At 43.3% G+C, this 11679-nt stretch overlaps 1 long non-coding RNA gene across 8 annotated transcripts; it reads left to right on the top strand.

Moving 5' to 3' along the window:
* The first annotated feature begins 1232 nt into the window (after window positions 1–1232).
* Window positions 1233–5860, top strand: LOC119269031. 8 transcript variants are annotated; one of them, XR_005133403.1, is made up of 6 exons: window positions 1233–1867; window positions 2537–2783; window positions 2932–2986; window positions 3154–4443; window positions 5338–5409; window positions 5583–5860. It is a non-coding gene; the product is annotated as an uncharacterized LOC119269031 (long non-coding RNA). The 8 variants fall into 8 exon arrangements; XR_005133404.1 differs by having other exon boundaries at window positions 2932–3320; window positions 3429–4443; XR_005133408.1 differs by having other exon boundaries at window positions 2932–3475; window positions 3560–4443.
* Window positions 5861–11679: the final 5819 nt, after the last annotated feature.

Raw genomic sequence — 11679 nt, 5'->3', positions numbered from 1 at the left:
GCTACGAATGTAGCACTGGAGTCAGCCTGTCGAAGTGGCTATCAACGCGGGTGACTTTCCTGCTGGTCGCGCTTTCCATTCCCATATAGGGCTCTAGTTTTTGTTCATTTCCCACCGCGCGCTACCATAAATGGGCCAGCTCAGGTTGGTTGTACCTGTGCGAACGACCGGCTCTTTGCCGAATAAGCGGTATGTAGGAGGTCCCTGGGAGGAGCTATACATCATCGCTTATTGCGACGTGGAGCATGGCGTGACCCCTAGCACATCTAAAATAGACGTAGAAGGTCCCTGGGAGGAGGTATACATCATCGCTTATTGCGATGTGGAGCATGGCGTGACCCCCAGCACACCTAAAATAGACGAGACCCAGCGCATCTGCTGCCGCCAATCAGTGCATCATTTATCAATGCTGAATTCACGGATCCCTCGGTAGGGTATCCTATCTAAGCTACTTGGCGAGATGGTAACAGAGACAAGAGTTTTTACCCAGGTTCGGGCTCTACAGGGGAGATGATACTCTATGTCATGCTCGTGTTTTATTATGTTGGAATGTATCGAGAGTATAAACTACTGAAATAGTAAATTTTTCATCTACAATTCAAGCCCCTCGGTTTATATAACATACTGAAGGGTCCCATGGTACATGGATCCTAGTCGACTACATACGAAGAGGTAGAGTGCTCTATGATCCCAACTCTTATTATGCACGTCCAGTCTTATGAAACCTTCATGTTATACGTCATGGGCCCAAATAGAACCGACAAGGGGTCCTCGGCCTTACTAGGACCCGAGCCGTCATGATGAGAGGCCTGTTAGCCAGGATACAACCACCAATACATTTTTTTTAATTTCCACGTACACGCTCGGGTTGCAGTTGCAGTATTAGTTTACTCCAATCATATGCTATCTGATTTCTTTGAGCATGATATTAGCTGACAGTAACTTTGAAAATACGATGAAAAAATGTACAATATACATTTTTTGTATATACATGAACATTTTCGTAAAACAAAATCAACATTTGTAAAATATAAAGTGTACATTTTTTCTACATGATTTTTTACAAAAATGGAGGTTTTTAAAACATACTATGAACAATCTTTTACAAATATGCTGAATTTAATACAACCCTTTAACGGTGGCGCAAATGGCGATCGCTGGAGACGGACACCTCATCACTCGCACTATTTGGGGGGCCAATCGGGATCGAGCCTGGAGAGGAAAATATCTCTCGTTTCCTTCCCCACGAAGGTTTCCAACACACGTGATCCCCTCTGTCTCTCTTTTCTTTCCTCTCCTCCAACCCCCGCCTCTTCCCTGCTGCTCCGCCGCCGCCTCTTTCTCCGCAAATACACTGCGTGCCGCCGCCTGTGCCCGTGCCCTCTTCATCTCCCGTCCCGAGCTCCACCTCCTCCAGCCTCATATCCCCTGATTTTCTCGATTTGGATCTCGGGAGCACACGGGAGGGAGTCCCCGAGCGGTGGCAGCGTCAGATCCCTCCGTCTCGCGGGGCAGGGCCTCCCGTCCGTGCCACGATGACGCCGGCATGGAGGCTCGGGCACGGGCAGCCACCGCGGTGTCGGGTGCGCCGGCGAGGTCTCTGGGGACCGCGCAGTAAGGGACTGGCGCAGCTTCTGATCGTTGGTTCCGGCGATGCCAAGCCGAAGATCTGAGTCGCCGAGCCGCAAGTAGCAGCTGGACATCCATCCGCCGGCCCCGACAGCGAGCTCCGGCCGTCCACCGCCCCGAGCTCCATCCGTCCGCTGCCCCCTACCCCATCCGCCTGCCCCGTAGTCGCAGCCGTGGATAGCCCCATCAGCCGCAACCTTCAGCAGCCACGCACAAACCTTCTGAAGACAAATTCTAGGTAAGTGCATGGGATCCCCTATTTGATTCATATCTCTGTCTACCTATGTATCTATCTATGTAGAACACCTCTCTTGTGTTGGTTGCAGCTATGTTATGCCTGACGAGTTATCCATGCTATGATAGCTCCATAGGCCTGACGAGTTATCCATCATCCATTTATCTACTAAGTTATCTATGACGCTTAACCATCATCCATTTATCTATCTTTCTTATTAGTACTCCAGAACTAAGTCTTGTTTGGTCATCAATTTGTTCTCTGTTGGCATGTAAATTCTGCAAGGGTTTTTTGGTCTCCTAATTTAGTCCTAGGAGTGATACGGGTTGTCAAGTTTTATGTTGTTGATCTGCTTCAGGCCATGTTTCTCTGTTTCTTGAGTTATAATTGTTTGCAGAATATTTTGTGAGAGTTCCTGATTCTTTTCTTTTATTAAAGAAGCAAACACATATTGTTTTCTTGAAAAGATTGACAGCTTGGACTTTGAATTTGCCGTATGTTAGTCATACTAATAATTTCTGGACCAGCTTAATAGTTTTTGTAGGACCATAGCAAAGAATTATAGCACCAGCCACTTTATTTAACGATAGATTTTTTAGCATCTACTTGTTGTACTAAAGTATCATGGTTTTCTGAATTTAATATGTAAACGTGTCACCATCGGGCATGCAGCTCTCATCTCTACTCTCTCTCATCCGCTAGGGATGGAGGGGCTGCCGAAATCCACCTCGAGGCAGAGGGGTAGGCAGAAGGTGGCGAGCGTTCCACTCGACGGCGAGCCATGGGTGATGGCGATCGCAACGCAAAGTTTTCCGATCTGCCTGTCTTCAAGGGCGTGGAGCGACGGAGGTTGTCTCCCTCCTTCCACACGGTCGCAACATCGGGAGAGGATTCAGCCCCCGTGTGGTTCTGCACCAAGGTCAGTGACGAGGGTGATTGGTAGTTCACGCTTACTATGGATGATTAGTGGAAGTATGTAGCACACAAGTGCTTACAGTAGGAACTTAAAAAGCTGGCTTGATGCAGTTATGTACTGTATTGGTTCTGAATTACCCCTACTTGTGCAGTTTCTGTCAAGAATGGAATCTACGAGTTCTGGAACTGGTTTGATGATAGGACATGGTAAGAGCCTCATAGACAGCTGAATAATTTAATAATGTGCGGGTTATTTGTAAAGCGGAAACACAGTTAGAATACATGGCTGAATTATCTTCTGCTGCTTCTATTTTAAGTATCCCATTGGTCGTGTGATCAGTGTGACACTATGTATACTGGGTTGACTTTGACAGCTGGAAGCATTTGGTGGTATGTTACTGAAAAATGTGCCCGAAATATTTGATCGGTCTACTAAGTTGGTAAACGCTCTGAACATCCAAGTGTTGGTGGAGACCGTTTGCGTGTTACTGCTCCAATTATCTCAGCAAATGCTTCCCGGGCTACTTACCTCTTGACAAAGGTTGTATTTCACAGAAGCATGTATTCTCAGTTTCTCACAGTAGCCAGAGTGTATCGCTTTTTTATCTGGTAATTCTGTTCTCATTAATGTTAATGTTTCTGTACGAAGCAAAGGGCACTGGTGCTGGATGGATGCCAGCAGCTATTCTGGCAATGGTAAATTGCACTTGATTTATAGATGTTTTCATTTTCATATGCCACGGTCTAAGTGGAAATATAAATACTTTTCGATGAAGCTAGGGATGCCATTAAGTAGCTTTAGCTTTACCTATCTTTGGGTGGGAACATTACACTCTTCAACAACGAAAGAGAGGGCGAGAGGTGATCCTTCTGCTCTTTACTTGTGAATCTCTATTTCTTACTAGCTCGGGGAACTTGCACCCAACAAATTAATGGATGATCTTGCAAACCTCATCAAGTATATTAGTAGTTAAACTGTGAATTTGAAAACAAAAAAATTGTACATTTGTTCGTGTTGAATTTAGATGTGTTCTTGGGCAATAATTGATGGTAGATAATACATGATGGGGGATGGCCTTCATTGCTACAATTACTTTTCCTATCCCTCCTTAGTTTCTTGGATGTATATTAGTTTTTGTTTGCCCCTTTATTTTTAGGGGAAGTTTTCTTACTGCCACAGCTTGGTTGTTCTAACATGACAAAATGTTGGATTTAATATCTTGCTAAATACTGGATACTAGCTCATTTTACTTCAGCTCATAAGGAAAGGTCTGTATGCAAAGCGTGTCATGGGACGGTATGCTGGAATAAACACATATAGCCAGTTCATGTTTACCCTTTTCTTTACACATATGATTGGGACTAGCAAATTCACATATACAAATATGTTTCTAGAGCAAGGATGAGAAGCACTCCATAAACAACCACAATTGATGGGATGACGGAACTTTAGGTCAAACCACACAGGTTTCGCTTGTTGATATTTCTGGCATATACTTGATGAAATATACATAAATATGTGTTCTTTCGTATAGGTTTTCACCAGAATCAAGCATCAGTTCAATGGGAACTGGAATGATGAAAACACTTGTCGTGCCTCAGAGTGTGGCGCCGAAGAGAAGGACGAGCAGTCAGTGGTGTCTTCGTCTTCGCCGATTGTGCTGGTGTGTTATTCCTTTCCCTGCTCCGCCGCCTAGGATACTCCACCACCAGACCTGGCCAAACAGGCCGGCCCGGCACGGCCCGGCACGGCCTGTGCTAATCGTGCCTGGCCTGGCACGGCCCGCCGTGGCACGTTTAATAGCTGGGCCATGCCGTGCCGGCCCACAGGCGCTGCTCCTTGGCCCAGGCACGGCCTGATTAGTAAATGGGCCGGCCCATGGCCCGTTTAGCACGCTGGGTTGTATATTTTCAGCCTGTTGGGCTGGTTTTTAGGCCTATTGGGCTATATTTTAGGTATACATATGTAAAAAAATTCTGAAAATTATATAAAAGAATTAAACGGGTCGTGCCTGGCCCATGGCGGGCCGTGCCGGCGTGCTCGCTTGCTGGCCTGTTTGTCCCGGCCCGTTTGGCCAGCTATATCCACCACCATGGGATTCGACTATGGCCTTGCCTTGGATGGGTTGAGGATGATCAGTACATCTGGATTTTGCCATCCTTCTTGGTTGTGATTTTCATTCGATTTTCCTCCTTGTTTAGCTTCTCTTCTATGCATGCATGGTGTATATGCCCTTCGGAGGATTGTGTTAATGCATCAAATAGGATGTGTGCACGTATTTTATCATGGATCTTTGATCCACAGTCTAACAATTTTTTGTTCTGATGGCTGCAATTATGTGACACAGAAGGTGCTTCTTGCTTGTTTATTCAAATGACTAAAAGAAAATACCCCCTTCTTTTTATAGTACACATTCCCTTGACATACATTCCAAAAAATTTAAGCACCCACATTTTAATTTATTTTGGCAAGGCCAGGGCTGGGGGAATCCCCACATTATATATCTGCTTACATTTCAGTTTAACACTTTTGAGCAAGTTGTTCTTTATTTTGCCAGTGCGTAGATGCGGAAGACCGGCAACCGACGGCAATATGTTCATGTGGCTTCAAGCATAGGTTATTCATGGAGGTACATAGTTTGAAGTCCCTTTTGTATTATTCTTAGGAGAATGGAGTAAATAATATGTGATGCCTTGTTCTGTCAATACCACTGTAAAGTTTCGGTGTTTAATTTTCTTGGTGATCTCTCATAGGTTTATATATATGTTCTCGGTTTCTAGAATTGTTCTGTATTATCTGCAGATATGCCACAATTGCCACCTGAGGCCATTATGAATTGTGGTGGGATGGCACAAACAAGAAGAGATGGTATCAGGTGACTTAGTGATAGTTTTGCTTTGGGAGTATTAAGAAGAGTGACACGTATTGTGGTTAAAGTCCGCAAAGATATGTTAGCTTTTATTTTGAATTGATGGTTGTGCTCTGGCATTCACCTTGTAACACTTTATAGAACTTCTGGTTTGCTCTGTTTGCTATGCTATGCTATATGCCTGAACATTTTAATGATGTATTTCTGTTAAGTGGAGTACCTTTTTTTTTACATATGCTGCTCATTTGGGCTGCATATGCATGTTCAAAAGTACATCAGCAAGATTTGTGCGCCCATCGCACAAGGGGAGCTCCCTCATTGTGTCCACATGAATTTTTTTACTGTGACGATAGGAAGAGAAAAAATGGGTGAAAATGCGCCGATCCTCTGCTCGTTAACGTGCCTCGTTGGAGAACCCACGCCGCCTATTCCTCCGCCAAATCCATCGCACTAGGGCTAGCTTGCCCGCGCCGGCGACGCGCCTCTGCCTCGCGTCACGCCGCCATGGTCACCGCCCCTGCCGCCGGTGAGGCGACCCTGCTGAGGTGCCCAAGAATCTCTGGATAGATGCGGGCGCCGTCGCCGACTCCGGCCTCGGCCGCGTCTGTGGCAGCGGCAAGGACCTTCACCGTGGGTCTCGGTCTTACTGCTCATCCTTCGGGAGGCTACGCGCGGAGGGGAGGCGGACCCCATGGAAGCGGCAGCACCCGCGCCCCCCAAGAAGCCCCGCATCTCCGCCTCCGGTGCTGCTGACGGCAGGCCTCCCGTGATCTCCTACTAATACTACCACCGTCACCGCAAGAAGTCGTGGCTCGACGAGCCATGGCCATCCTTGACGACACCACGACAGCTGGAGAAGGAGGAGGAGGAGGCGCTGGGCAGGGGCTCGTGGCGGAAGCGCCCGCTCAAGCACGAGCTGCTCAGCCTAGGGTCTGCCCTGCTTGCATTGGGCGTGGATAGAGACGGGGAGGAGTTGCTGGGGCGACGACAGCCGAGGCGCAGCGGGGGAGTGCAGAAGGAGAGCACTTCGGCGCCCCGGAGGTGATGGCGCCGCAGTAGCCAGCTGGAGGTGGCCTCTCCATCTGAGAAAAGATGGGTAGAGTAAGTTGGATTTGTGCTTGCTTCGCAATGAAACTCTCCTCACGGCTTCAGCAACAAGGAACGGCCAACTAGAATACTTGTTCTCTGTGTAATTTTGACGCTGGCTTTGTCGCAAGTTGGGAATTTAGGGTGCCGATCCGTAGGCGTTTGTCGGTTTAGTGTGCAAGGTAAGTTCTTGACGATGTCTGTTCTGAGCATGTGTTTGTTTCATCACTATAAGGAATGCAGCAAAACTGGGGCCTGAATTTTGATGGTGAATGCAGGTTTTCTGGCCCCAAGATGGTGATTGCTATAACGGTTCCATCACGGCCTACATGGAACTAACCAAGAATTATGTATGCTTTCTATATCCCTGGTTCTTATTTTTCTTATTCATGAAATATTGCTGTGGCTGACTGGATTATCCTCAGTTGAATCTGATAATCTTTTCTGCAATTTCCTTACTAAAAGGCTTGTGATGTACTCCCTCCGTTCTAAAATAGATGACTCAACTTTGTACTAACTTTAGAGTACCACTCTGTTTTTCATGTAATGTCTGCACTATAAAGAGAGCCATGTGAAATGTCGTGTAGTTGATATCTAAAGCTAAACGAACTGCATGTGAAGTATGAAGACCTTACCCTAGCTAATGAAAGGATGAAATTTTCCATTTCATCTGAGGAAATGAAGTGCCTTAACCTGAAATTTGGAACATCTAACCTGGATAAGAAGGGATACGATGAGCTACTTGCACTTCCTGTCAGCTTTCATGACTACCAAGGTCTTGATCCATATGATCTAGTGTGGGCTAAAATAACAGGTACTCCTATGTCTTTTCCTTATGAGTGCCGATGCTTCTAGTTGTTAACTGCGATTAGATGCCAATGGTCCTTTCTGTTTATTCTTTCTGTCATCACAGGTTTTATTTTATTGTTTGTAGTCATTGTCCAGATTACTTTGAACTTTTACCGTGTGGTAAGAGTTAGTATTGTAACTATTAGGTAGCTCAATAATCTGTTGACAAGAAAATAAGTTGGTATATACGATGGAGAAGTACTGAATCTCTTAAAGCATAAAGCCATAAAAATCAGCATGCACTGAGGCCTAGGCACAAAGTAAACATGTTGTAATTTCAAGAGGTTAATTTAGTTTTGGTAGGGGTGCATAGGTATAAACAACAAACCATCTTTTCCAAAAAAAAACATGGACCATTCTGCATGTAGTATATTGACATATTAGTTGCTCTCTTGTTTCTGAACATTTTTGAACCAGCTAAGAAGTACTCAAAATCTTAAAGCATAAAGTCATGAACATCCTAGGCACAGAATAATCATGCAGTGAAGATACTTTATTACAAACCATGTATGATATGACACCAACACCAAATCCTTGAAGCAGCCGTCCCATGTAGAGAAGTGATGAGTCCTATGGATTAAACATCCATTAGCAAGCATGAAGCTCGTATCGCCGTGAGAAGAAGAAGGGCAGAAAATAAGCTTGGAAAACATGTGGGTGCATTATGCCATACATTCGTGAAGGAGATGGCGAGCCAACTGTTGATGTTCTGAATCGCCACCATCGTTAACGACTGAAAATTCAGTAGGCATTTCCATTACTCTGTTATTAGAGTATAAAAGAATAAAACTTTAGTGTAGTCAAGAATTAATTTGTTGCAACTTGCAAGCATATGACATGAACAAAATACTGAACTTTTTTCAGAAAAATTCTTCACCTACACATCTTCTGCAACACCAATTTCTCTTCTCTGATTATCATATCAAATGCCACACGCAACTACTTAAATAACTCATGAGATTCAAGACTAATATAAGGTCAACTCCAAATTTTCATTCAGAGGGAGGGAAGGGTCAAGATTTTCTCACCCCTTTCCGGCCAATGTGCTCGGCCATCTGGCCGCTGGCGATGGCCCCGACCATGGCGCCGATGTGGACAGCGAGTCGAACGCCAAGAACTGCATCACGTGCAGGCACGAAGTTACTCAACATCTTTAGTCCAAGAAGAAGTGGAAACAGTGCAAGCTTAGATGCTCCAGGCACAACCTTCTCATAGTTTTCAATATTTTACTTATGTTTTCAATTTTTTTATAAATTATTTGCAGTTCCATCTGCTTCTCATAGTTTGTGCAATCTTCAAATTCAACTTGTGTTAGAGGCTTCAGTTCTTACAACATATGATACTCGCTTGATCATCATGTATATTCTATAAACATAAAGTGATGCACTGAATGCATTATGCTCTTGCCCATTGTTATTGTGTTTATTCCTATCAGTTAAGATAAATATATAACTCTCAAAGTTTTAACTATGGGTGTTGGAGGAGATAGATCGGGCAGAACTACAACCTGAGATTGTGCAGGTTTACGGATACCTCTTGCCAAGGTTATATTATTTTAGGTTTTGGCGAATATATATATATATAATAGGTAAATAAAGATCAGTTCGTCACTCAAATAATTATGAATACCAATGTAGTAAAGGTATGATGTACACTTTCAAATAACATTTTATAATTCTTTGGTAACATCACTGAAAACTATTGAATTGTGTTCTCTAATTTATTATAGTTAGCTTTGTTTCGGATTGGGTGCTAATAGAAAACATATCTGTGTATTGATGCATTCACATTTGAAGGGAAACGGCTGAAAATGAAAGGCGACATATTCGATAGTTTTTTCTCTCATTATTCACAAACTCAACTTAGGGAGTGTCTAAAAGAAAATTATGGCATGGTTTGTTTCCTTCATTCTTGATTTGTTCAATCTCATACCATATGCTCTGCCCTAGGTTCGAAATACAAAACCTGGAGCCTTGCTCTGAAGGTTCAAGGAGGTGGAAGCGCCAACAATGCCCTCAACAGAGCTGCTCAATTGGATTTGAATCCAAGGATGACATCCAAGAAAAGGTACCAAACTTCCTTTATTACATTAACCATACTAGAGTGGATGTATATGGTGTACTTGGGCAGGGATTCTTAAGGAATTCCAAGATGGTGGCTGCATTTTGCATTGAAATTATGAGGTGAGGCTCAAAAAGATACAATGGTTACCTGCGGGCTGCGGCGGCGACGACGGAGACTAGCCCGGGATCTGGGACAGTGGATACATTGAGCTCGAGGTGAAGATCAGTCACTGCATCCACGGTCACTATTTTGTTCCTTCTTTTTTTGGAGATGAGCCAAGATGCACGCGTCACTTGTTTCATCAATTTTGTAATTAACTTTAAATTTTGTTCCTGATGATCCTAAATCTGATTTCTCCTGACTCCCTGCTGCTTAATATGTCTATTATGTAATAACATTGCATAGTATAGAAAATAAAGTGGAAGGGGCGCCTTCCACCTGGCACCGCCCAGCTTCCTCTAAGGCGGCGCCACCAGGTGGCGCCCCAACTACTAGTTCAAATAAACAATGCCCATTTTTTATACACGATGAACATTTTGAAAACATACACTAAACATTTTTAAAATACCAAATGAGCACATTTAAATTACATGGGAACATTAAAAAGATAAACAAAGATTATTTTTAAATAAATGGTGAACATTTTTAAAATTCCATGATGAATGTTTTTAGGACACAATAGAATTTTTGAAGTATATAATAAAAAAAATATGATGTACAATTTAAATAGTCGATGAACTATTTAAAGAAGTTTTATCCTTTAAAAACAGAAAAATGAAATGAAAAAACGGGAAGAGCAACATAAGGATAAAATAGAATAGGAACAGGAAAAAAAGGAAAAGGAAAGCCAGAAATATGCTACACACAACCCAAGAAACCAACGCTGAAACCAAATAGGGAACCCGAGCAAAAAGAAAATGAAACACTAGACGTAAATGGCCTGACCCACTCCACCCGCGGCAGGTAGGCGAGTGCCACTTCTTGTTTTGTCCTTAGAAAATGAAACCACAAGCAGTATCCTTTGCAATGTTCACTCGCACCTTCTCAAGCACAAACAAGTGGCGCATTGTATGTGCCCCACTTGTCGCAACCTGATAGTTTTGTCTTTTTCATAGATTCACTTATTCAAAGTGTTTTATTTCTTAAACGGTGTGTTCAACCGTTTTCATGGTTGGATTTCTCGCGTCGAGATCTTTGAACTAGATTCCATAAATAATAAGTTCAATTTTTTTTCTCAAAAGACTTGGAAGTAAAATACCAGAGCCGAAAACACGGGTTTTTCTTTACTTTTCCCCTTTCTGGAAGGTATAACTACGATTCTTGCGGAAGCAAATCTCTGTCTCCACGAGAAGCAAATTTGCTCCTCTCACAGAATAAAAACAACATGTTTTCCCTTTTGAGAGGCACAACTGTGCTTCACACGGAAGCAAATATGTGCCTCCAAGAGAAGCAAATTTGTTCATTTTGTGGAAGAAAAGAAACACATAATTTTTTCTTTCCGAGAGCCACAACTATGCTTCTCGCAGAAGCAAATCTGTGCCTCCATGATAAGCAAATTTGTGATTCTCATGGAAATAAAAAATGTGTTTTATTCCTTTTTTTGAAAAGCACTATTATGCTTCTTACGAAAGCAAATTTGTGCCTCCACGCGAAAAAGGAATGCATTACCCCCTTTTTGATAGGCACTGTTGTGCTTCGATAGGCACCATGTGCTTCTCGTGGAAGCAAAATCAGTGCTTCTGTGAGAAGCAAATTTATGCTTCTCGTGGAATAAAAAAACAGGTTTTTCCCTTTTTGAGAGGCATAGCTGTGCTTATCGTGGAAACACAAAAAAATTGTGATTTATTTTTTATTTTTTATTTCTCCAAAACATAGGAAACACCGACCAAAAACCAGAGAAGGCAAAAAAATTGAAAAATAATAATCTAAAACCTGATAACTCATACAGAAAAACACAAAAATCCGAGAATCCGAGGAAGCGCCCAATATGTGACACGTGGCGATAGTTGGACGACCTGCTTGACGTGCTCT

This window comes from Triticum dicoccoides, chromosome 3A, assembly GCF_002162155.2.
Source record: "Triticum dicoccoides isolate Atlit2015 ecotype Zavitan chromosome 3A, WEW_v2.0, whole genome shotgun sequence".
NCBI lineage: Eukaryota > Viridiplantae > Streptophyta > Magnoliopsida > Poales > Poaceae > Triticum > Triticum dicoccoides.
The sequence above is the reverse complement of the archived record's forward strand: the minus strand, read 5'-3'. Positions and strand labels throughout refer to the sequence as shown.